The 26,602-nt window shown below is 40.4% G+C and overlaps 1 long non-coding RNA gene across 5 annotated transcripts; it reads left to right on the forward strand.

The window, feature by feature from the left end:
* Positions 1 to 1,902: 1,902 nt before the first annotated feature.
* LOC135279250 (uncharacterized) lies at positions 1,903 to 26,479 on the forward strand. Of its 5 annotated transcripts, none has more exons than XR_010346527.1 (7): positions 1,903 to 2,124; positions 2,717 to 2,816; positions 7,626 to 7,709; positions 18,150 to 18,299; positions 19,929 to 20,021; positions 24,584 to 24,811; positions 25,802 to 26,479. It is a non-coding gene; the product is annotated as an uncharacterized LOC135279250 (long non-coding RNA). The 5 variants fall into 5 exon arrangements; XR_010346529.1 differs by having other exon boundaries at positions 7,629 to 7,709; XR_010346530.1 differs by lacking the exon at positions 7,626 to 7,709.
* Positions 26,480 to 26,602: the final 123 nt, after the last annotated feature.

Below are 26,602 nucleotides of genomic sequence, written 5' to 3' on the forward strand. Positions count from 1 at the left end.
AAGGTTTTATTGAAGCAAGAGTATCAAGATGCTAACGAATCTGAAACAGACAACTCATCCAGGATTAAAGGATATTTTTCCTTATTTCCTAAAAGACAACTATCCAGTGTTAAAAATGACAAAGTGCTAAAACCTGGAGCTCCACGTGACGAGTGTGGACACCCTGATCCTCAGCTTCCCCAGGGATGGGCCAGCACATCCCACAAGGATGAGCACAGAGTGGCCACACGAGCACACCCTTCTCCTCATTCTTGAAAAACAATGTGAATTTTGCTGCAGTCAGAGCTCATTAAAACAGGTCACTTATCCAAGGAGAAGCACTAAATGTCAGTAGCCTGGAACAGAACTAAAGCAGAACTGCCCTAGCATGGTTACAATTTTGTGAAAATATTTAGTGCATACACTTTTCTCAAACTGTTCTATTGCTTTATAAATTAAAAGAGATTCATGAAAGGTTCTGCTAGAATACTGATGAGCACACAATGAATATTACTTTCTGGCTCATTTCTTGATATTAAAATATTCCCCACAAAGCAAAAGACATTTTTAAATGACCCCTGAAAGAATATGCTATTTTCCAGGTATCAGTAAACAAATGTGGCTGTGCCATTTCAAGCTGCTGATTTTTGAAGCTGATCTCCAGCACCTTCATCACTAGAGACCTGGCTGCATTTTCCTTCTTACCCCTTCAGACACAATCTTTTTGGTTTTTTGGTTTTTTATGAGCTGGAAATAAATTAATCAATCTTTGGCATCACAAATAGTTTACCTGCATTGTTTCTGTGCTGGCAGAAGCAACCCATTCATATCAGAATTTTCTTTTTATATGTGAGGTAGCTTGACAGCTTTGGTTTCCAGCAAATAACACCACAGCTGAGAATCACATTTCCCCCCTTTTTCCTTCAGTTTTCTGTTATTACTTTTATCCACTAATGTTTTCTGAGTCACTTTGTTTTGCTGACAAGTATGGTCCCTCCCATAATGAGAAGATGTGCAATCTATTGTTCACTAGAGCCTTTTTGGTTTTGACAATGACAAAATACCTACTTTATGTCATGTTCTACTGCATGGCTAACAAGAACACAACATTTGAGTTGTACATCTGTATTCTTAAAGCCTCAAATTAGCATCATTTTTAATAGAACAATAATCCTATTAGCATAATTTCTTTGCTGTCAAATGATAGCACACTCAAGTTAATTTAAATGGTTGAAATTATAGACTTTTATAGATCATTAAGACTATTAAAAAGACCAAGCTAGTCCATTCTTGATCCAAAATTACATATCAGTCACCCTTAACATGGTTTGAATACAGACCCAAATAATCTCATGCAATTTTTTTCTAATTGTTTCCAATTTGCTCAGTTCTACTCCTTTGCAGCTTTGTAATCTCCACATTATTATATCTGTTGCAACCACAAATGTCTACACATGGCAGCTGATATTAAAGAACTGTATAAACCTTTTTGGTTCAGTAAAACCTGTTGTAAGCAGTCACAAGAAGCTTTGGCAATTACAGGCTGATAACACTGTTTGAAGGTGCCATAGCCAATTTTGTAAAGACATTATGCTCATGAAGATCTCTGAAACTGATATTTAAGTTAAATAACTCAAATACTCTTAGTTATATGTTTATATCCTTTAAATGAAATATGTTAAGTGCTTTTCTTTCCTGGAGTGTACAAAAATAAAGCACAAACATTGACCTTTTTTGGGAATTACAGCATTTTAGAGCATCTGTCTTAAAGCACCAGTGCTGCTACATTTTGTTCCACTTGTTTTTCTCTACATAAACCGTACACAGGTATTTTATAATTTGTATTTTCCCAATCCCTACACTCCTGAGAAAGGTCCTGTGGAGCTCACAGCCCTGTGGTGCTTTGTCCCTCCTCCCTGCTCCATCTCTGCTGGGAATCCCCTTCCTCCCCTGCTTGGCACCCACCTCCATCCTATGGCTTCCCTCTCCTCAAGGCGCTTCCTCAGCTCAGCGGGGGAAAACGGGAATTCCTCCTCATCCCTTCAGTGATTCCTCACCCTCTTTAGGCCAGGAATGTGTAAGGAGAAGGCTGAAGTAAGGCCACGCTCAGGGCAGGCCTGCTCGGCTCCCTCCCCAGACTCCCAGGTGAGCACCTTCTCTCGAGCTTTTCCCAAAGCACCGCCTAAGATGGGAGCACAGCCCCAGAGAGAAGAGTGAACCTATGGCAGCCGACACGGAGGGGCAGCTTTGGGCAGCAGGAGCTTCCCCCGCTCCCCCAGGGGCCATTCCTGCCCTCAGGTGCGGGGAGCGCCCGCCCGCCCCTCAGCCGAGAGCCCGTCCCGGGCACAGCAGCGATGGCTCTGCCCTGCCCCTCAGGCGAGAGCCCGTGCCGGGCACAGCAGCGATGGCTCTGCCCTGTCCTGCCGTGCCCGCACAGGGATGGCTCTGTCCTGTCCTGTCCTGTCCTATCCTGCCCGCACCGGGATCCCAGAGGAAATTCCCGCTTCCCGGTACCTCCCTCGGGCTCCCCGACGCGGAGCGGCCCCTCACACCTTCCCGTGCGGGCAGGCCCTGGAGGGGCTGGGCGAGGTTCAAACCAGCTCCCGTTAGCGGCCCCTTCCTCTCAGGGTCCCATTTTAGCATTTCATCTCTTGAGAAACCAGCCCTACAGCGGCTCTGGGGGGCTTTCCCTCTGCCGGTGGTGCCAGCTCAGGGTCTGACGAGGTGACTTTGGCAGGTGTGCAGCTCCTCCATCCCACACGGGCTGCTGCTCCTGCTCGTCCAGCCGGAGCTTTTCCAATGATTCTGCAAAGAGCAGCACTGAGGAAACGTCCTAGGTAACAGTCTTTGTATTTTTCTTACTTTGTATATACGTGGTGTTTTACTGCCCTGGCAAGCTGGTTGGTTTTCAGCTATATAAATACGTAAATCTCACTAGATAGGTTCCATAAGGTGGTGTTTATAAAAGCTCTCTATATGTTGGTAGCAACATTTTAGGTGCAGTAGAATTTAAATTCTTGCTGGTAGTAGAAGGGAATAAAGATATATGGGGTTGGTTGGGTTTTTTTGAGTTGGGTTGGGCGTTTCTTTGTGCTTCAATAACTACTGCCTCATTTCATTTGGTTAATGGTTCTAGCAACAGAAATCTCCTCAATAGTTAAATATCTTGGCTTTTCCCCAGTTCTGTGTGTTGTGCAAAATTTCTGCCATGACAAAATCATAAATGCAGACACTATGTAAGAATAGAATGGATGTTGCTTCAACCACTCTCTTTAATTTAGTAGAAATAAATGGGGAGTATGGAAATAAGCAGATGTCATGATTAATTGCTGAAAAGATACAAACCTTGAAAAAGAACATTCTTCAAAGTAAATAAATTTTCATTCTTTACTATTAGCAATTTATTTCTTTGTCCAGCTTACTTTCAGGCAGACATTAGCAGGTGCTTACTTTATCCTTGCAGTTTCATTTATTATTGCCAAGTTGCTCTTCTGGACTCCTTCTGTACTTTTGGGTTTTGGGGGGGATCTTTAGGGTTTTGTTTCATTTTGGGGTTTTTTTTTCCAAATCCTGTATTTTAAAAAGGCATAAAAATTTTTCTTCTGACAATTATTAGATTGCTACTTTTCTCAGACAGAAATTGAATGAGTTCAAAAGAGTGGATTGTGAATCTGGTTTTTGCTTAGGTGAGCAGTGGTAGTAGTGGAGAATGCTACTGGCTCTAAAGCTGCAGAATCAAGGCAAGAACGTTTTGGATTTGCTAAACTTAAAATATCTAATTCATATGACAAACCCTCATTAAATTTTTCCCGTGGTGATTCAAGTCATTTGGATCAAAAGTATACCTGCTGTGCTTTAGATTACAGCAGAAGAACTCTTCACTTTGAAAAGCTTGGAATTCAAGACCTACTACTCAAAGACAGTGATCCGTGTCTCAAAATAATGAAGCCAACTCATTCCAGACAATTCAATTCAAATAATTAGTAATTCAAAGTTGTAGAAGTTATTTTAGTCTACAAAGTTTACATAAGTCTAACATCAAGAATATGTGAATAGTTAAAGAAAAAATAACTTACTTGAGTATTATTATAGTATTTAATATTTTAGTATTATTTGACAGTGCTCACCAAATAGCCTGGAAGAACTCATTTTTATGAAGCTCTGAAAAGGTGTTTTGAAGAGACTGAGTGAAATGTTTAGGCTTTCCTAACTGTCAGATTTCATATTTGGTAGTCAGATGTACAAATTATTAATACAGCTGCTGGAACTGAAATTTGTAAAGGAAAAATGAGCATTCTCCAGAACACACAAGCAAGGAATGAGGTGAGAGTGCCAGTGCAGAGTACCTGTGCTGAGTGAGCCCACCTGGGAGCTAACTGGGGTGCCAGGGGTTTTACTGCCTTAAAACAGTTTCTTTTTAATCTTAATGTTCATGGAGTAACTGGCTTTAGGAATTAGTCATGGAAGTTGGATATGACCTGAAAAGAAAGTAGTGACATTTTGTCCAGACTATGGACTTTGTCCTAAACAAATGACTGCTGTCCTTGCTGACACCTTGAAGAATTTTCCTTCGTGGGGATATTGCATTCCCCTACCCTTCTTTCACACCTTGTTAGGCAAGGTGTTTATCTATATTAGAGTGGCTGACATTATAGGTTGTGTAAATAGATAGCACAAATAATGAGTAATATGGATAGAAAATAAGAAAATGAGGCTCCAAACAAGGCAGTAATGGCTGCAGAACCATTATGTAGAACACAGCAAGTTAATACAATTTTTTAATTACTGTAATTTTCTTTCAAATCCATCCACAACACTAATTCCATATTATTCTTTCTCAAAGACAGAATGCTTCTCTCATTTCTCTTAATTGCATTATTCTTATCTCTATTTCTGTGATGAGCACGTTTCTACAGCCAGCTTTGAGACACAAAGAATAGGTGCAGGTAGAAAATGAACTTTAACAGAATGAAAGGACTGAAGCTGAAGAGCAGGTATGAAGTTGGATGTACAACTCCAAGCTCTGCTTCTGTGCATGTGTAGAGCTGTGCTTGGCATTAAGGACCATCTGCTGCTTATCTCACTGCTAAGCCTGATAAATATCCCTGAAGTAGCCATTTTTCTGCCTAAATCCAACATAAAAGATCAGTAAGTGTAGAAAAGCACACTGAGGATGTAGCAGCAGGAGTGGTTGGTGCACAAAACCCAGAAGCATTCTTATTCAAAGAATAAGACATCTTATATTAAATTTGTGTAGAGGGCAAAAAGATTAGACCTCCACTATCAGATGAATTTTTAAGTTTCGTGACTCAGATTGCTCTAAGGATGTCCTAGTTTCAAAATTAAAACAAACAAACAAAAAGCAACCAACCAAACAAACAAAAAAGCCCAAAAAAGTCAAATCCCAAGAGCCACAAAAGCACCAAATATTTAATTCTAAGGGAATGTTTATCTTATGTAAGATTGCACCAAGTGCAGAGAGGGGAAAGAAATAAAATAAACCTGCTACAGGTGTTTCTATGGGTGACATTTCTTCCATCCCTCTGACTGGTAGAAGTGGAGGCATTATTCTAAAACACTGGACAGATATTTAAAAAATGGCCAGGAGTAATGTTTGCAGACAAAATTAAAAAAATAAGATGGGAAGAAGGTGGTCATAACTTCAGAAAAGCTTTTAGCCCTCTAGAACTGGTGGGTTCTCTTTATCAAAATACCAGGAAAAGGTTAACAAAACTATCATAATCAAAGTTTCAGTTATCTTTTTGCTGATGCTTGAGTGTTATTTTCTTTGAGCTAGCTGTGCATTTCTCCTTCTGTCTCCTTGCAGTTGATGCATAACAATTTTTAATTTTAAGATATTACATCCCCTCAGTCTGTAAATAGCAGTTTGGCACCTGCGGCTTTTCCAGGACTAATTATGGAGTTTTATTTCCTGATGCTTTAATTAATCTTGTGCAAGCTGTAAATGTCAGTACACAGTTTTACAGCATCTTTGCTGTTGGGAAGTCAAATCGTTGAAGGATTTTCTAACAGAATAACTTCCTCTTCCCTTTCAATTTCCTGGGTCTAAATTTATGGCTGAATGCATCTGCCTGAAATGACTGCAGTGATTTTAGTGGAGTTCTGCATTTCCAAGCCCTGTTTCTTTGCATGCTGCCACTCACTGTTTTGTCTGTGCTGCACTGGAATCCAAGTGATCCGTGTGTGTTCACTCCATATCCTCTTCCCTTCAGTTACAATGCCTCCAGGCTGGAGTTGCCCTTCTGATGTTGATGTAACCTAAAGTTTTTCTACTCCAGAAATAAAAGTAATGCTTCTGTCCAGTCACAGTTGGAGCAGTTGTTAGCCAGAGAACTTGTGTCTCCTCTGGCTATGTAATATCAGAATTATGAGAACCTAATGGCTAATAATGAGCTGCCTGTTTTTAATGAAAACTATGTGCCAGTCTCACTGATAGCTCTTCTCTGTCCTTTTGCCAAAGACTTTTGGCCCCTTTATATTCTAGATAAAGTTTTCAAAATCTACCCAGTGTGCTTTTGATCTCTTCTTCATATGCACAATCCATGAAGTGTTAAATTTTCTGAGAATTGTTATAGCAGAAATGTCACTGTTTGAACTATTGGCAATCAATAAGCTTTTAAGCAGTTTGCTAAACATTATAAATAATGTTAAGTCTTATGTGTTGTCCTTCCAAAATCACCCCAACAAAAAACCTGGATTTTTTTGCTTTGAATAATTTAAGTTTTCTATAAGGAAATAAACCTACATTAAATCTATGTCTGTCTGTCTGTCTGTCTATATCTTTGGCTGACTAGAAATGTATTGAAGGTGGTACCTTTCCCTTCAGATGGACTTTGAGATTTGTGTACTAGCTCTAGGAGCCTATTTAAATAACATCCAGAGCTTCCACAGTGTGGGCAGAAAATGTCCATTTTTCTTTGAACACTCTTATGCATAGGAAGGAAAATTAGTTGTCATAAGGATATTACGTGGTAATAAATATCCCAATTTAAGAACTTTGCCAAATGAAGAACCAGTGTGGTTCAGTAAAATGAAGATCAAATTAATCCTTGAGCATTATTTTCTTTCAGCTTAAGGGATGTTACTGATACCATTTTGGATTCCAGCCAGCGTATGTCCATTCATCTAGCAGGTTAATTGTCTGTTTGTTTTACCTTTCTAAGTTGCAAAAACTAAGGGAGGAAATAAAGCAGCATATTAGAAAAGATTTATATTGTGGGAAGTTTGCAGGAGAAACTTCTCGTTTTCAACAAGCCCCTCCAAGATGTCTACAGTCAGACCCTGTACATCTACATCAGCTCCTAAGAAGTAGGGTACAACTCAAAGCCAGAAAAAGCCCTCCCATTAACTCCAAAGTTTGCTGATAGACCCATCATGTACATAACATATGTCAGATTTCATGCTGGTGGTGGCAGAGAGTGCCTGAAGTGATGCACCAAGGTATCAGGTTATCCTAATGTGTGCACTACGAGTTACAGCTGTGTAACAAAATCAAATACTCTCATTCAGATGGGTTTGTTGGCCACACAAGGCAAGGATCTGATTTCTGTAGGTCAGAGAGAGGCTAATGCCAGCCTTCACTAACCAGTCCTTTCTTGCCATGTCTTCCCACCCTCTGTCCATAGCAGGCTTTCAGGGGAAGCAGAATGTGGTGCCACAGAAAAATTCCCAAATCCATCCATGTGGGAGATGTATCTGCAAGGAGCAGGGTAAGAGAAGTCTGCACTGCTGTTGGAAATGGTTCTTCTGTGCATAATCACTACTGGATTTTTTCCTAGTTAACTTTCAAAGTTTATAGTACCCTGTCATCCCAGCAATTCTTTGCTGGTTTAGAACTGAAGGCTGGTTTGCATTTGAATGTTGGGCTTCTTGGTTTGGGGTTTTCCTCCTTTGTATTGCCATTGCCACACAAACAGTTCTGTTCAGTTGCTTCATGCAGTTAACCGAAGTTTTGTGGTGAAACCTAAAGTAAAATTAGGGCAAGGTAAACTCAAAGATTTTGCTTTCAGGTCCTGGGTAGCAAATAACTTGTGGCCACATGTGGAAGCAGCTTGCCAGAAACAGCTGCACATCCTAATGATGCCAGCAGCATTTTCCTGATTATGGAAACAGTGATCTGACAAAAGATCCCTGGGTCCAGACTTCAGATGTTGATAACAAAACATCTTTGCCAACCAAGTATTGTAACATCCATGATACGCAGATCTGAATTTAACAATTTATTCAAGTCCTCTAGTAAAATACTCCACCAAAACACTCAACTTGTTTCATGGTTTTGTGTGTTCAAGGGGATTTTTGGAGAACATTGCTGTATAAACAAAATGTTAACATCAAATACTTCAGAAGCAATGGGGACTCATGGGAATAAGATCAAAGATTACTTTTTGATGTCTTGAGATAGAAGCTAGACAGGGGTTTATGGTTCATGTCATCAGTAGGAAAAACATGGCAGAAACTAAAGATGAAAAGCTGTTGTCTGGTCTGACTGCTTTGAAATGGAACACACCAAGACCTCTCAGTGAGCTGTGTTGTAAAGTAACAGGGGCCATTGAGCCTTTTTCATGTGTATGAAGCTAAAAGTAGTTTTGCTTTTCATTTTCCTTCTCTCTGTGAGTCCCATAATACACACTTGCATTGATACATTCACAATGTCCAACATAGTTTTAAATAAAATGGATTTACATCAGTGTATCTGAGAATTGCTGAGAAAGATGCTCACTTGCTATTTTTAAAAAAACCAGCATGTCTGTAAATAACTTCAGGTTTGAAATGTTACTTTCTGCTTCAGTTTCTCCTTTTTTTAAAATTTTGTGATATCCAAGTATCTGTACACCATTTATTTTCTACCACATTTTTTCCATTTAGTGCTGGTTTTATCTCTTTTCTGCTTTTCTCTTAATTTTTCTTTAGGATTATCTTGAGTGATTGATTTTCATACCAGTCTACTTTTAAAGCATGGTTTATAGGACTGTGTTGCCATCCAGAAACATCTTTCTTTTCCCTTCCCTGCTATGTTTTATCAGCTGTGCTGGCAGAGATGTGTGAGCGAGGCAGAGGATTAAATCAGGCAGCAGCCTGAGGGGACAGCCAAGGTGGCACTTCCACATCAGGATCAGGATGGGCCCTTGCTACAAGAGGGGCAGGGGGCACTGGGCTCCTCTGCTCACTTGGTCTCACCTGGGGCAGAGTGTCAGTAGAGTCAATAGTTAGGTTTTTTTGCAGGACTGCTGCTGTAAATTGTGTGGGGAGTTGGGAGTGCTGTTACCTAACCCCAGACAGAAATGAGGAGAAGAGCAGAGGACAACAGAGCCATTTTCAGGCTCAGAAGCTGTTATGCTCCTTGCTGACTCTTCTACTGGTGCCTCCTGCTTTTGGGTGTAGTGTCAAAAAAATGTCTGAACTGAAGCAGAGGTTTGCTACCAGGGAGAGCAGAACCACCTCTCACATGGATTGACTTTAGCAGCTGTAAATAGGAGCCAATTTGGCTGATTAAATGTCCTCATGCAAATCTTAGGGAAATATAATGAGCCCATGAAGAAGTACCTTGCAGAATCTTCTTTTTGGCTTTTTCCTTATAATGGGGTCATGTAGTACTGTGTCTTCAGCAGCAGCACTGACATCATTAACTTCACCATCACCAAGGGTAGTGGGTGACAGATTAAGGGCACTCTGGCAATCTGTACAGACTGAAATGGGTGTCAAAATGCTGCATGCACTCTTTGCACATTAAGGCTTTAGTTTCATATATATATATATGAATTTTATGACTGTCAGTACATTAACTATAAATGCAGATACACAAGCCTTGGGAGCAAATACTCATTTGTTTCACTTTAAGAAACTTCAAAATTCTGTTCAGTATGATGTTGATGGGATCTAAGTACTTGGTCACAATAGAGTAAAAGGGGTGGAAATCTGTTACTAAGTGAGTTTTCCATGTGTGATTGATGCTGTTGTTGATGAGTATTCATAGATCCTTGGCCCTGGATTATGCATGAACTAATACATAGAACCAAAATGTCAGCTGAACTGGTATGGAATTTATGTCCCCCTGTGCAGGAGAGTGGCCATGATGGTAATGCAGTTGCACTGTTTAGAGCATGCAGGTGTCAATGGTATTTTATTTGTTGTGGTTTTTCCCCAGGTATTTAAAAAATAAGCTGATGTTAAAAATAAAATACGTTTCATGTCACTGCAGCATTAGAGAAGAGCTTTTTCAGATTTTACAGATGACAGCGCAGGTTCTGTTAAGTCGGGACGGATTGTGTCAGCCCCACTCTGTTACATAACTGGGTATGAGTGATAAAAACTGACAGTGTGCTGTGGATGGGAAATAAAATCTGGTTTCCTCAAACCTGGAATAGAATGAATGCAAATTCTCATGAAGCATTTTGGTACTCTTCTTGACATGGAGAGGGCTCTTAAGCAGAAATAACTCTGCTGATGTCTTGGAACTGGTTCTCTGCTCTGTACACCAAGTACTGCTCAATGCAAATAATTCTGCTCCAGTGGTGCTAACAAGAGAGTTTTGTTTTGCCTCTTGTTTGTGTCTTTAAAACAGTCCTTTCAATAAACATATTTAACTCCTCCTAGTTCGGAATTAAGAAACAAATATTTTGTATTTAGATTATTCTCCTAGCCTGCTTTTATTTTCTTGTTGAATATTCTTTCTGAGGTAGTTTTGCACTAGCAACTGCAGCCATAGAAACAACGTAATGGCTCATTTTGCTCTTTGTCTTTTAATATCTCATTTCTTTTTTGTTTTTGCATATATTCAGAACCTACAGCATGTCAAATACCAATTTCTTATTGTCCAATACAGATTTTTGAAATGTTGATGTTTAAATTTAACATAAACCTTTTAATTCTTATTGTATTATTCTTTGTGTTCTCAATTCTAAATCTATTGAGACACTTAATTTCTTTTTTTTACAGAATCCTATTTACTCCTGTAATAGTGTAGATACTGCACATACTCTAGAAAACCACAGTTTTAAGTACAATGAGGTATAAGCTGCACTAAACCTTATTTTTGAACTGGGGTTGGCCTAATGATGGCATGCAAGGAGTAAAACAATTCCTGGTCAGACTGGGAAATTCTCACTTGGTGCAGCTGGTTTCCTGAGCAGTGCTGGGTCCTTTCCTGTGGCTGACCTGACCCAGCATATTCCACAGGCAGCATTGTGCAGTTGGTCCTGTGCTTTGGGAGGGCATTTCCAGGAGTTTGCCTTAGGAGGGAGGGTATAAACCTGTAATTTGCTTTTTCTTGCCTCTGTCTGTTTGAGCTTTTCATTGATCCCTCTGATTCTCCTTTATGTGGAATTCTTTCCTGGAGGAAGGACACCAATCTCCTTTCAGGGTTAATTGCAGACTTAGTGAAGAGACAGAGCAGTTTGGGGCACGAAGCAGCCCCAGGGATGCCCTAATCAGTCTCAGAAGGAGGCAGGAGTGCAATTGCAAGGGGAAATATTCTGTGTTGGTTCAAGACTTGGTCATATGGCAGATAAGGAGCACGGGCCCATGCCTGTGCAGGGCAGCCATGGCAGCCCTTTCCTTGCCTGCTCCCCTTCCCTGAGTGTTAAGCACTGGCACTGGGCACTTCTGCTGCCCATTGTGTCACTGTCACAACACCTTCAGCACAGACACAGCTCAGTGCGAGCCCTGCACGTCTGCCTGCAGAGCTGGTAGTGGTGACTGCTGCAAACTGCACACCACTGCAGTGATTGCTGCTGAAAATGTGCTTTTCCTGTGTTTAAAAACCACAGCCTGGCAGTTGTGATTTCATGTGCAGCATAACAGGTGCTACAGTTTGGGCCATTTTCCATCTCTTCCTCAGGCGTGGGCAGCTTTGGAGGCTGAGACAGTTCCCAGCTGCAGCGCTGGTTGTGTGTGCTTGCTTTAATCCATGTGGGGATGCTCAAACTGCAGCTTCCAGCTGTCCTTCCCCTGCATGCTGAACAAGTGTTTGACAATATTTGGTGTGTGAGGGATCAAACCCACTTATTTATTCGGGTGGAATCGGTACTGTCCTTTTATGCTGGTTGTTTTTAACACTGATATGATCTGTGTCAGTCTCCAGGAATTTCCTGCCGCCCCACCAAACCATTAAAGGTGTCTGTGTCAATGAGAATATAAGTTAGATGTGTAACAAACATTCAGGCTGTGCCCTCTGCATGCACTGCTTCTCTTGTACTCTTTTCTTTTTGGTATGTGTCATGTGTGTCCCTTCTCCCCCTTTTTTTTCCACTTTGGACAGTTAATCTCATACTCCAGGTTCTAGCTGTCACCTGATTTTATTAACTGTATATAAGAAATAACACAAGAAAACAAAAATTTAATAATGGAAGGAAGTTTCTGTTTTGTTTTGTTGGTTTTTGCCTTTTTTAATTTAAAGTTTAAATAATTTCACTGAGTGAATTATAGCCCTTGTTTATGGAGGCTTGTCTCTGAAGTTTGGTTCACTGTGACAGATTTTTTCCTTCTGTATTTCCTCACAATATGCATGTTTTTCACTCATTGTTATGCCCAGTTACTAGTGAAAAATACTTCTATGCCTTGATGTTTTGTGGTAATACTAATTTAATTCTCAGTTATTACTTGTTCTCTAATGACCCAAGCCCTGATGTGTTTTCATTCTCTGGATTCAGATCTCTTATTTTTCAATAATTTACCAGCCCACACAGAAGAATGGATAAATCAATAAGCAACCAAAGAGCCCATCCAAGCTACTTAATATTTACTTTGTTAACTGATGTTGGTGAAAAACACATTGCCAGAGCCTCTTTTGGCTCTGTATGAAAAAACTAAATTTGATTCATTTAAACTCTTCAGCATTTTGTCACCAAATACCTTTCATATGCAAAAGCTATTAAATTAAATTTCCCCCCCAAATTATTTTTAAATTGCTTATGAAATATGCTGGCTTATTTCTAGCTGGTATTCCTAGCAGATTTTCTAGATGTGTTTATTGGATACCTGACTCTGTTTCCACTGAAAGTTACAAACATAATAAATGATATTTTCATAGTAAAACCACAATATCAACTCTCAGTGGAGCGCTTTGAAAATATGCATGAAATTAACTATTTTTTTTACATTAAAATAATTGTATTGTAGGGTTGTTACAGTTTTGAGAAGAAGAATAAAAAGAACTAAATGTGTTTTGTTGCAGAACTCCATAGAACACAAATGTAATGCTTGCCCAAAAACCTGCATTAGTGCATTAAGGGCCTTAGCATCCCAGGTCAAGGGAAATTATTGTAATGTAATGGAAAAGAATAACTGAGATGGACATGACCCCAGATTAGTGCACTTTCATTGAATATTATATACTGTTGACTTAGTCTAAGAAATTAATTTTCCAGCTTTAATGGGTTTTATGTTCCAGCACATAGTGGACTTGAGGGTTTATCCTTGTTGCTAAAGGGCAGAAGACCATTAAGGTTGTCACATGGTTTTTGTATCAATGTCATATTTTCCCTTGTGAAGCCTCGAGGGTTTGCCAGCAAGTTTCCAAGTTTGTGATTTGGGAACAGGGTACAATAAAGATTTTGGAAGTCTATGTCTGTGCAAAGTAGATCTCAGTAACATTTTGACATAAGAAGAAGATCAGACTAAAGGCAGGTTTGGTTTTTTTCACTAGTAAATGGATTCAAATTCCTTAGATATCTTGGATCAGGATAATCTTTTCAGGATAATGGCACCCCATTTTTTTCTCATGCACAAGAATACTTAATGTGATCTTCATAAAACATTAGTCACCAAAGTCGTAGAATGGGGCTGAAAGTTCGCCTCAGATATTGTAAAAAAAACAATGAATTAAAAAAGCTAATAAAAAAGAGAACCTTAATGCCTTACTAATTACCCTAAAATTGTTCCTATTATCAGGGAATTACAAAATTGGTGAGTTAATTATCCTGTATAAGGGCAAATGGAAACCTCCAAGGCTAGCTGAGGTATTTTTAGGTGCAGAATGTGCCACATCTGAGGCTGAGGAGAGATTTGTTGTTCTGCAGAGTATATTTTGCTGAAGCAGGAAGAGCTGTGATTGCCTCAGCTTAGGGAAAAAAAGGAGGAAATCCATCCTGGAGAGGCTGGTTGTGTTTGGGGAAAAAGGTCTGGCTTCTGCTGACTCACTGTGAGGAAAGGAGAAATTGCTGCAGCTTTCTGGCTGGTTCTCAGTTGAAGTTTCTTTAATTTGTAGCACTTCCAGGGTGTTCCACCCTGGGGAAGCAGAAGCTGTTCTCTGCAGTTTCCAGAGGCTAAACAGAGTCACAGAGGAGGGAACGGGATTGAGCACAGCTTTACAGAGTTAGCCAGCAAGCTGGGTGTAGTACTTACCCCCCCAAAATTCATCTTGTGGGTTTGCCTTGAGGCACGTTGGTTCTGCAGACCACAAGCAGACACGGATCCTGCAGCAGGGGCTGCTCCCTGGACAGGGCAAAGGCAGGGGCCTGTTTGCCCCTGTGCACACAGAAATTTGTGTGTGGATACACCCAGGTGTGGGGCACAGCACAGGGTGTTACTGAAGCCTCTGTGGATGTGCTTTGCAATTCCTGCTTTAGAACACAAAAACTCCTCAGCACTAATATTTTCCTGTTTCTGCAGGGTCTGAGACATGGTTTGTGGAAATCTGACACTGACTTGGCTGTCATGTTTAAATCAGTCCTGGGAGTTGGGGAGGATGTGAAGTGTCCAGGTCAAGATGAAGATTATTAAACTTTTTTTGTTTAATGTGAAAGGCTTTTCTTTTGCTGTATTTTGCAGATGTTTGTGTGAGAGTGATCAGCAATAAATCTGAAATACATGTTGGTCTTCTTTTGACTAACATATATAATTTCATAATGCAGGTTAAACCTGGCCTCTTTTCACTTACAACTTAAAATTTTTAGAGTCAAAACCATTTGTACTTTATATGGAAACCATAAAACAACTAATATGACTCATAGGATTTGAAAACAATTCTTGCCTGTTTAGGCACTGGAAAAATGAACAGATGCAATACATGCCATCAAACTAAATTTTTGGAAGTAGTGGAAACCCTCTTCACTTCTGGGTTCCATTGCCTGGCAGAAGTGCCACTGATGCCCAGCTTTCCTCTTATTCCCATAACATTTATGTTACACTACATTAAAAAGCTCACTGGAAGAAATAATAAACAATCAAAATTTTCATGAGTTAAGCTTTGAATCCCCCATTTATCTGACTGATATAGCCTGGATGTTTACTGATACAGCATTCCATAAGAAACAAATTATCCTTATGTGCTTCTAGGTATCCCCAGAAACCTGTAATAGCAAGCTTTATGGTGACAGCAAGCTAGGAACATAGTGTGTGGCAGGATTATACAGGGAAAGCTATCCAACAGAAATAAATTCTGCTTCCCCAGAATAGCTGATGCTATTTCAGTCTTTAAATCATTTCATTTAAATAGTTCCTGTCTTGAATTGTTGACAGTCTCCACATAAATGTCTTGGGTTTTTTTAAACCTTGCCATGTAGACTTCTGATGAATATGTATATATATCCCCTGCCCTCTGGTTATGGAGTGAGACACTAAAAAACATCCACAAAAAACACCCATCTTTACTTCATTTTCAAGGCTTTCTTTCATCTGTTATTAGACTAACTTTTGTAGCACATAATATGGATTGGTCCTCTTCCAGTGGCCTGCCTCTATCCTCCTTTATAAGAAGAAAAGGAGAGGTGTAAACTTTCCTGGTTAAGCTGTAGAGACAGGAAAAGAAAATACAGCAGTGCCGGTGAAGCTGTGCCATTCCCTGGTGGATTTTTCCCTTTTTCCATTTTCCCATTGTCCTCCATGCCTGTTTTCCTTCTGCTGGTCCTTGCTGGCTCTCATTTATAGTGAATCTAGGGAAAGCTGTTTTAGGGGGTAACCTGAACAGTACTTTTTCTCTAAAAACAAATCCTGTTTGAACTGTTTTGTCATTCCAGAATTAGGATTTCACATTTCCCTTTTTCTGTCCTAGTCATTACATTGTATCAGTTGTTCTACGTTTGTGGTTCCCTTTGAAGTGTAGAACAGGGGAATTGTTTGAGTTTTGTGGAACTTCCTTTGAATTTGGGATAGACTGCTGTTCATTCCTAGTAGAAAATTTTGGTGCAGTCAGCAGAGATTTGGGTGGGAATCTTTATGGAATGGGATGGTGGGAAAAAAATAAGTCCAAGCACCAGGTTTGCAATGTAAATAGCCAGAGTAATTAATTGTACCTTGAGCTCTGGGAAGAGGAGGCACAAAACTCTTCTGAACTGGAGCTGCTGAGTGCAGCTGCCTTCTTAGTTCTGAGACCCCAGAGGAAAAGTGATCCGGGTGCAGGATGTTTTCAGCTGCTCCCCTTCCTGCTCTCTCCAGGGTGGGCTGTGAGCTCTGCACTGGTGCAGGTGCAGGGCTGGAGGCTGGGGCAGGAGGGAAGTGCCAGCCCTGCCCTGCTCCTCTGGTGTCTCACACCAACCTTGGAAGGGCTTGGTCTGCATCAGCATTCAGTTACCTCTCTGATATCTGAGTCTAGCATAACTTGTAAATCTAATTTGTCTCCTTAGTTAGTAGGAGACATTCAGTCTTTAAATTTGCATGCTGTGAGAATCCCCAAAACCCAGTTGTGCACAGTCAGTTGAGTGTGTGCTCTCTGGTGTATATGCTGCCTGTTTGCCCATCAAAGAATCCAGAGAGTGCTTTGTGGAATTTGTACAAAGTGTCTCAGGGTAGAACACACTGAAAAGGAGTTTAGTTTAAGTGTTGGTAGCCCTTCACTTGGGAAAACTCAGAAAAATCTGAAACCACTAGTATAAAAAGTTATTTGATGTAATAACAAAAAATGTAATTAATATTCACAACATACTGCACTTTCAATTTAAAGAGATCATTACAGCCTTGGTTTTGGCTGGTTAATGGATATAGGCTTTGAATTTCTGAGTTATGAATGTTTTTAAATCATGGAAGAATTAATAACACTCATAAAGGATCTTAGCACAACAGCTCTTCTCAGAGAATTGAATAATTAATATCAAATCTGTAGGAGGAAGTTGTTTGTGGTTCAAAATAAATTATAGAAGAAATCAACAGAGAAATCTCTCCTGGCAAACTTTGTGTATTTATTTATGTCTGTAAAAACAGTGTCTGATGAGAAGGGAATCCAAACTTCCCTTCCTTGCATTTAGTCATGTTTTCCTGCATCTTCGAGAGTGCAGCTTTTCAGCTGGCTTCTCACTAGAACAGAAGGCATCAGATTTGTTACACGTTACAGAAACCACAGGGGATGTCTAAAGTGAGACCTCTCAGGCACACCAAAGGTAACAAAGCTTGTGACAAACTGTCTTGATTACCCAACATTTTTCTAGTTTTGAGTTTTTCATTCAGCCTTCTATCTTTACAAGTTACCTGCTTGCAGTCATTGCAAATCCCTATTACTGGCTTCAGTGTATTAAGTATTTCCAGTCAGTTTAACAATATATTTTTTTTTGGCTTGGCTCAGACTTTGTGTCTGTATCATATTTGGAGATCAGCACAAAGAAGTTGGATGTATTTGCAAAGCTCCTGTTGCAGTTCTCCTAAAAGCACATATAGCTTCTGTGTTGGTGTTGTTGGTTTGGTTTCATTTATTCCCCCAGAAAAGAAGGTGAGCTTCTTTCTAAATTTTGTTGGTAGTGCAAACACACCTATGTAATTGGAAATCATTTTCCAGTAAATATTAATAATGATCTTTCCTTTGCCATGGAGTCTTCCTTATCTAAAATGAAAAGGTAAAATTGATTTATTTCCCTCTCTTATACAACCTTTATTTTAACAGTGTTGCCTCTGTGGGTGGGCTTTCAACTAAAAAAATTCAGTATTTTTAACATGTCTATTGTCACCAGGATTTTTGTGCGAGAGGGTGATGTAAAATACTATTCATTTGAAAATTTCAGCTGCTTTGTTTGTGCTGATCTAATTGTTGTATCCATGGAAACTGGAGGGCTAATGTCAGACAGCTGCCGAGTTCTCTTCTAGAATGTTATTGAAGTTTGTCAGTACAAAACTTCATGGGCCAGTTCCCAGTGTGCAGGCTTGGATATTGGAGATTTTCTGAATGATTATCTAAAAGGTATGGTGAATATTCTAAAGTAATTTTTTGTTTTCATATCCCCCTGTAGACTGTGATTGAACAGCTTGAAAATGTGAGCTGACAGCCTCAAACCCATAATGGTGTAACCTTTGGAACAGCTGGATGGAGCAAGGAGCAGAGAGGAGTGACTGCAGTCACAGGAGGAGTCAGTGGCAGCCTCAGGGGAAAGAAAATATGGGTAACACTTGGGAATTGTTCATTATTCACGAGACACTAATGGAAACTTTACCATTGGTATAGAAAAGAGCAGCATCCCACAGTTCAAGTGAATGTATTTGGAAATTCTGTCCAAAACCAGCCCCACTTGCTGGCCTGGTGCCAGGGTGCATTTTGAATAAAAGTAGTTTAGTAGCACTGGAGTAAAGCTTGTGAATTTGTTGTAACTTCATGGCAGAAGTTTTTTACTAGAAATAAGTAAAATGTGATGTCTTGAAATATTACCATGAATAGACTGTAGTGGATTTCTTCATTAAAGAAATGCAGAAATTTCTTTACTTGTTGTTCTGGGAAAGGCTGGGTCTAGCTAATACTTTAGTATAGGTGACTTTGTTCATGAGCTGTCCTGAGTCTCTGTTACCAGGGCTCTCCTAAGAGGGGATCTAAAATAAAGCTCTCTCTGCTGCTTTCATCTTTTTCTTTCCCAAAAGTCTGCTGGTTCTGGGGGCCAGACTTTGTAAGGCTTGGATCAGTTTTCCCTTGACTCTTTGATCAAAACCACTGTAGATTTCAGAGGAAGTGTGTTTTGTATTGAAATTTTACATTGAAAGTGATTTGTCAGTGAGATTGTCTTTCTGTACAAGACCTGTTTTTCAGCAATCTAAAATTGATTCCAGTTCATCTGGTAGGAAGCTCTGAGTAAATTAATCTCACCACCTTAATAGATCCCTGACTGAGATGCAAATGAAATGTTCCACATCTTGTCAGTGGAATGAACACAGGAATTGTTTGTCTAAAAGTCCAGTAGAATTTGAAGTTCTGATTCTGTACCTATGAAAGTTCTATATGAATAGAATACAAACAACTTCCAATACATTAATTCTGTCAGATTTGAACAGCAAATGAAAGAAGACTCAAGTCCTACATTTACACCTTTGTGGGTTTTTTTGCTTTCCTGTCTTACACTGAGCCTATTTTCTGTGGAGGCCTTTGTACTGATGACAAAATCCTCTGCCAAAGCTCTTTTCAGGAGAGGGCTGGGGATGGAGCTCTGGCCTTGGGGTGAAGCCTGTAACAGGGTTTGCAGAGAGACCAAATCTCCCCTGTGGGTTATCTACAGTGTAACTTGCTGATGAGTGCAGTGAAAAGGGAAATATTGCTTACATTATGCCAAGGTGGTATTTTTTCTTCATGGAGATGTCATTCCATCTTCTGAGAGCACCAGCAGCCATCAGAAAGCATTAATGTTGGAACCAGTGGCTCTGGGCTGCAGTGCCATGAAGCAATCTGCTCAGAAGCACAGGTACAGCTTTGAGGGTGGGCTGCACAAGGGTTTGTGCCAGCTCAGGCCAGAATGACTTTGGTCACAGAAAATGCCACAAAATCATTTTGGCTGTGTCTGCTCCTATCTTTGTAGGAGGCCAAATGTTTTTATTTCAGCTTTAAGTATTTGCATGTAAAAATTATATATATGGAATTTGCAAGCCCAGAAACTGTATGTGTAGAACTAGAACTCAGCTTAAAGCATGCAGGAATGCAGAACAGGTGTTTTCTGGTTTTTTGAGTGATCTAAATTTAAGTCTTTTATGCTGCTTTTTAGTCTCTTGATATTGATTTCAGTCACTTAGTGATTGTTTGGTTGTCTCTTAAGGCATGGGTGATTCTATTCAAAAGGAACGACAACAAAAATCTTAAAATTATTTGAAAGAATGAACAGCTATTGCCTGTGCAATAGGAAGGACAGGTAAGCAGTTCTTTATTTGTCCTTGTCCTCCATCTTCTCTGTTACATAACACCTTCCATCTCAAATCCTTGCTTTGCAAGCAACTGCAAAATATTTGTTAAGCAATAATTTCTGTAACTGAAGCTGGGTTCAGAACAGCATTCCAGTCTGACAGGTCATTTAGGTAGGAGGAAATAATAATGTATCATGATGGGCTGGAAGAGATTACTGACACCCCATGGACAAATATTTACCTCTGCTTTATGCGTTTTTGGGTGGGTTGCATTAAAATTAATGAACTCCTGCTGTCTTTGAAGGTTTCTCCTTTTCTGTATGCAAATTGCAGTGTCGTTAGAGCAGTGCCACTGCAATCTGTGAGAGGGGAGGTGTCAATGACCACAGAACATCCACTCCAGCTGTCTCTTAACCTCTGTTATTTAGATCCCAAAATGTGCAATTTTTGTGCATTTTGTTTTATTTTTGCATGACAAGTAAAATGATCTAAAAGAAAAGCATTTAAAGCAAACCAGAGTCAGGTCCAATGCAAGACTTAATATTGTAACTGGGTAAAGAAATTTTTAGTCAGTTGAGGCAATGGGACATTTAACACAGAGGCTACAAATGAGTTCTCATGAGCACACAATTAACCTCATCTAAGGTAATGAATACTCCAGTACTGGGAGGCAGATAGCGTTAAGGTGAAAAAATAAATATCCAGAAGCAGTAAATTCATTTTGTCACTTGAGGCTTGATCCAAAGCTTGTGTGAATCATGGAACTGAAACAGAGGCTGACAGCACTGAATCTGAAAACAGCATTGTGAAGAAAGCTTAATTTGAGAAAAGTTGATGAGCTTTCTCTGTCTTGGCCAATGCCTCAAAGGCCAAGAAGGACATAACAATTTCTGCCTGATAAGAGGATTTTGGAAACAACTTAAAAGAGAAATGAGATCCAAATACTATTACTTGTTTTCATGTTCTCATATCTCACTAGAAAATGTTTTTAACACATCTAACAAAAATAAACTTTTGTGGCTACAGTAACACAATGTATTTGCATTTAAAATATTTGAAATTATTCCAATACTTTTGGTTTATATGTGGCATAAAAGATATTAACAGAAAATATACAGGAAGGAGGGACTGTAGCCTCCCCAAGCATGGTACTTAAGCAGGTGCCTTCCTACTCAAAAAGGAGAAGCACAGGAACCTGCCACAGCTCAGGAGCAAAAGTCTCTTGCATCTTCTCTGTAAAACACCTATGCTGTGAAGAGAGAGCATTTGTTGCAGCCAGAAATACAACATATCTAACTGGGTGCTGTGAGGGCAGTTACCCATTGGTTGGCTGGGAGAAGAAAAATTTCTAACCATACATCAGACTCTCTGCAGCAGAGATCAAAAAATCAGACTGCCAACCTAGACTTCCCATTTTGAGGGATTCTTGTGAATTCAAGAATTTACCATTTCCAGCAGGACACCAGTGAGGTATGTACAGTCTGGGGAATATTTTTGGTGTTACTGCTTTGGCTGAGTAAAATCAGGCACAGGAACAAGGCTGGAATGAGGCTGGTGAGCAGTAGCCTCTGCTGTCTGCATGTCAGGAGCAGCTTATGAAGTATCCTCTGATCCTGCCCAAAATCTTGTGGCCTCCCAGCCAACAGGAAGCATCCTGGGGCTTGTCAGCCCAAGCTCCAGTGCAGATCTGGCTGCTAGCAATGGTGGGAGCACACACAGGTGAGGATGAAGTGGGACTGTTCATTCATATTTTCACTGACATCTCACAGATGAGCTCTGAGATGCCAGCAAGCAGCCTTGAAAATTAATTTAGGAAATCACCAAAAGTAAGACCAAAGTACAGCAGGTACTTAAATCACTTCACTTGTATTTAAACCTCTGAGGTCCCTAGCACTGCAGAGAAAACAACATTGTGGGGAAGGAGATTTGTTCACAAAGAAAAACATTTTGGATTTAGTTGCCTAGCCCAGTCTGGAGACATGGCATGAAACTGTAGGGGTTTGTTTTTGCATTCTTAAAGGCAGATTTTTTTTGTCTTGCAGTGCATTTATGTCCTAGCCAGCAATGTTAAGCACCTTCCAACTACATGAGAATCTTGTTAACATTTTCTTTCTGGTTTGTTTTTATTACTTACCATCGATTATAGAGCAGATGCACAAACACTCAGGTTAACAGAATGTGCTACAGCCTTCTCTAAGCACATGGTTAATGTTTCCTTTAGAAATGTTGCAGCATCATTTGTCTTCAGGCAGTGCAAGTTCAGCTGTGCAGCACACCTCACTAAACACACCTAGCCTGGCCCTGGAATCAGAAATCTGATGGCTTTGCTCGCCCACCACTCTTAGTCCCCTCCTGTGAGGGTCTGGATGCAGCCATGTGACTCCTCCAGGAGCAGAACCAGCAATTCCAGCTTTCCTGGCACAGCTGGCAGCCCTGCTGCAGGGACCACTGCCTGGTACAGGAGCCCCAACAAGCAAAGCAGGAACCTGAGATGCTTGTAGGCAGCTTGGGCAGCAACATCAAAAAATACCCACTTGAATAAATAATCCCTGTCCTGTTCAGAGGAATTGCATTATATGTTTTAGTTTTTGGAATGTAACCCAGGGGGACATCCATACATTATTCTTCAGTGCTGGGGTAGAAAGTGGGTTTGGGAGGTGTTATTTATTGCAAGTTCTTTTGTAGTAGATTGTGTTTCCTGCCAGAATGGAGTGATAGGCAAGGTTTGGGTCAGTGGTACAGATATAAAGCAGCGTGGTGCCCTCTCCTCATACAGGCCCTTGCACCTGAGTGGATTTCCTCATGTGGCAAGGCACAGAGACCTCTTTCTTTTGTTTCACTACTGTCAAAGTAAGAAATTATTCCTACATAACTTTTTTTCTTACATATGATGTCACCCTTTCCCCCCTTCTGTCTGGCCTCAAATTCCCTAAAAACATCAACTGTAGCATTCTCTTTATGGGCATTCTGAGCTTCCTGTAGCTTTCCCAAAAGGACAAGCCTGAGGTGAGATCAATCCTTATTGCTGGGTGGTAGCAGGACCCTCTGCTCCAAAGAAAATCTCTTTTGTCTCAAAAGGCTGTTATTTTATGAAATGAGAAATTTAATTCTTGACCTGCTCTGGGAAAAGTAGCAATTCTCCTGTCTGTATTTAGGTGAAGAGGGGAAGTTTTTTAGTTCCTGTCTCCCTCCCCTTGTCAGAAACATGCAGTGATATGGAAGGTTACAGAAGGAACCCTTGCAAGCCTTTTAGGAGACTGATTCAGGAAAGACCCACCACATGCAGACTTTTACATTCCTTGTATCTGTTTTTTTCTGCATTTGTTTTTGTTCCAGCTCCTGCCAATGTGCAAGAGGAAAAAGCATGTTCAGGTGGAGAAAATACCCTTGATAGTTCCTAATGTCAGAGTGCTGCATGGGTGAATGAAAAGAATGCACATTCCTTATTCCATCCCCAAAAACAAACCCCTAGAGGAAATCCTTTAACTTCTCTCCAGCCAAGACCCCAGCTGAGTTTCCTCCTTACCTTCTCCCCATATTCCCACACCCCCCATGATTTGAAGTGTGGAAGGAGCAGAGGTGGGTGTGGACAGTGGATATAACCCTGCACATTTCCTTTGGGCTCTCAGCCGTGTTTTCCAGCATTGTTGCATTTTGTGTTTATAGCACAGCAAAGATTTTCTTGCTCATTTAATTTTCTCTTCCCATGCTGCAAGGCTTAGTTCATTAGCTTAAAAGACTGTCACGCTTCTGGAGAACAGAATATATTTGGCAGGAGTGGATAGTAATTATCTAAAAATTCAATCAAGCCATTTTTGATTGATTTTTGGGATGAGATATATAGGCTTCAGTGGAATTAATTGCATCTTAGTATTTTTTTAATTTATGTTTTAAGCATCAGATTGCCCCACCACTCCCACTTTCTTTGGTGCATTTATTTTTTCCTCTTACCAATTATATACAAAGTCTTTTGTAGGTAAATGCTCTGACTGTATTGATTTTTTTTAAATTAAATATGTCTCCACTTCTAGTGATATTAGTATTGTAACACCCATGTAGCTGAAAAGAATTTTTACAGAAGGACAATTTTCAGTCTTAAAAATGCCACTGGCCAAGCAAGTAGACTTCCCTGAAACCTGCAGAAGGTACATGAACATAAAATAACACTGATTCTGACTGATGACCATGTCTTAAGGAATTTGTTTTCATGACATGAACTTAATGTATAAGGCTTAAGGAAGTATTTTAAATAGCAGTGAAAACAAAATAATATGAGACCTAAATTACAAAAGCAGAATGGAATTATGACAGTAATGCTGAAGCTGCTCTTATCAGACACTGCTTGCTGATGGACCTTGATGAGAAAACATTGCTCAGAAAAATGCCCCATCAATGTTGTGATACCATCACATCCCCTGCTCCAGGGCTGAGCCAAAAAAAGCCTGTTCAGATCTGCATCTCTTACTGCAATTTCAGCTGTGATGGATTAGGAAGTAATGAAGAGGATTTCTCAGAGACTGATTTATTATTAACATGGTTGTGCATTTTTTCTGTATCTGTTCTGTATCAGTTGCACAGACTGATTTGTAAGAGAATAAGACTGAAAATTCATGTGGAGGAAAGCAACAAAGCCAACAGCAAAAATGCCAAGAAAGCCTTGAACTGCTTGTGTCAAGTTCTTCCCTCCTGAATTCTCCTGAGGACTCTTGCAGTCTGAAATGTCGCATGCATTGGGAACATGACACCTGTTAAGTGGCACAGGAATCCAGTGTGAAGACTGGTTTTGGTAAAATTGAAGGTGACTGAGTTAGGGGGTGCAGAGGGGAGTGGGGTTATGTGTATTTAAATCAGGAGTTGATACTGGAGATTGGTATCTCCCTTTGTTCTAACAGTAGAGGAATGTTTTTTTTCCTATGGTTTGCTTAACTAAAATAATTTGGTGTTCTCAAGAGTATCTGATAGAGGAATCTGGAAAAAAAGTGGTGCTAAAGCCAACCTGCATTTACTCCACAGCTGAACTTTAAGTTTCTCAGCTGTTGTTTTCCCATTGCTTTAATGAATCTTGCTTCCCCTGTAAGCAGAATGGGTTTTCAGGTTTTGGAGCACTGTGAAGGTGTATGATAAGGGAACTGAATGGTGTGAACCCTTTGGGACTTATTTCTTTAATACCTGGAGCAACTCCATTGCCAGTAGGTCTTGCAAACACACAGGGCACTGTAGTGACTGCTGCACCTGCAGTTACAAGCTTGTAACCCCCAAAGGCATCTCCTTCCTTATCCTTTTGAGGCAGAATGTTTTTAAACAAATTAGGACCAAGTTAAATATTAACCACACATCACTTTTGGGATGTGGCTGTTTGAAAACTGTCTGGTTTACCCTTTATTTTCTGCTGTGCTATTTTATAATGTAGAAAAATATTTATTCTAGATTTTAATTTCTATTCCAATTACCTTGTGTTATCTTATAAAGCTATAATTTAAAAGGCAGGTTCTGCAAGAGCCATTTGTGTCAAGTTCCTGTGCCTTGCTCCTACTTCACCAAGAGAAAAATTAATGGTATTGTCCCTTCAGATTGAAGAACATTTTTCAGAGAATGTGGACTCTGCTGGATTTTGGTATCTTCATCTTATCATTTATCCTTATTTTGTAGCAACTGAAAAACTGTCCCAGTCATAATTTCATAAACCATGTTTTCAAGGCTGTAAAGGAAAACAGGAGCAGTTTGCATGGATTTTCATTCCAGGTTTGTATAAGGGTAAATGGTCACTGGCATTTTCATTTGTTTGCAGTTCTAAAGTTCAGACCAAGATCAGCAAACCTGAGGCTTACCAATAACTGAGGTGCTAATGGAGCAAGAGAGAAGAACAAAGTAGGGGTAAGAATTAAACTGAGTTACACTTTAAATGATGTACAACTGCAAAACCAGAACTGGAGCTGTTGTCTAAGAAAGTGCCTGGAGTCATGTGGAGGGTCTGTATGTAAAGGATTGTTTCCTTTCAATAGGATTTACAGTTTGTAGACAAGAGTTATGTTCTGTATTTTATGGCCAGAGATATGTCCATTTCAAATAGTGTTGCTAAAATCTACTGGAAACAGAGATGGTGCTGCTCCTGTGACCACTGAGCCACAGCCAGCTGCAGGCACCACTGAACAGAAAGGACGAGTGCAGTCCAGTGCAGCTGGTCCCTCCCAGGGCAGTGGTGCAGTGGCAACGCCAGGTCCTGCTGTACTGCTGGGAGGAGTGGCTGAGCCAGTGCTGCCACTGGGGCTCTGCTGAGCTGTCCCCTCCTTGCTGCAGCCCTGCAGCCAGCCCGGGGCTGCTCCAGGGACTGACCCTCCTCAGGGGGCATCCTCTGGGTCTGCTTCCCCTTCCCCTGGCACCCCCACTCTGCTGGCACAGGAAATGTGCCACAGCAAGGGGAGCTGTGGCCCCTCACTATCAGGCTCATTACCAAAATGTTTATGGATCTGTTCTGGAGGTTCAGTGTGTTTTGTGCTGCTAAAAGTGGCACTTCAGTGCTGCAAGGTGGTCCTAGTAGCAGGTCAAAGGTTGCCACTACAGTCAGCAGGAGGCTCTTTGCATGTCAGAG

The sequence above is a fragment of the Passer domesticus genome, chromosome 12 (genome assembly GCF_036417665.1).
Source record: "Passer domesticus isolate bPasDom1 chromosome 12, bPasDom1.hap1, whole genome shotgun sequence".
NCBI lineage: Eukaryota > Metazoa > Chordata > Aves > Passeriformes > Passeridae > Passer > Passer domesticus.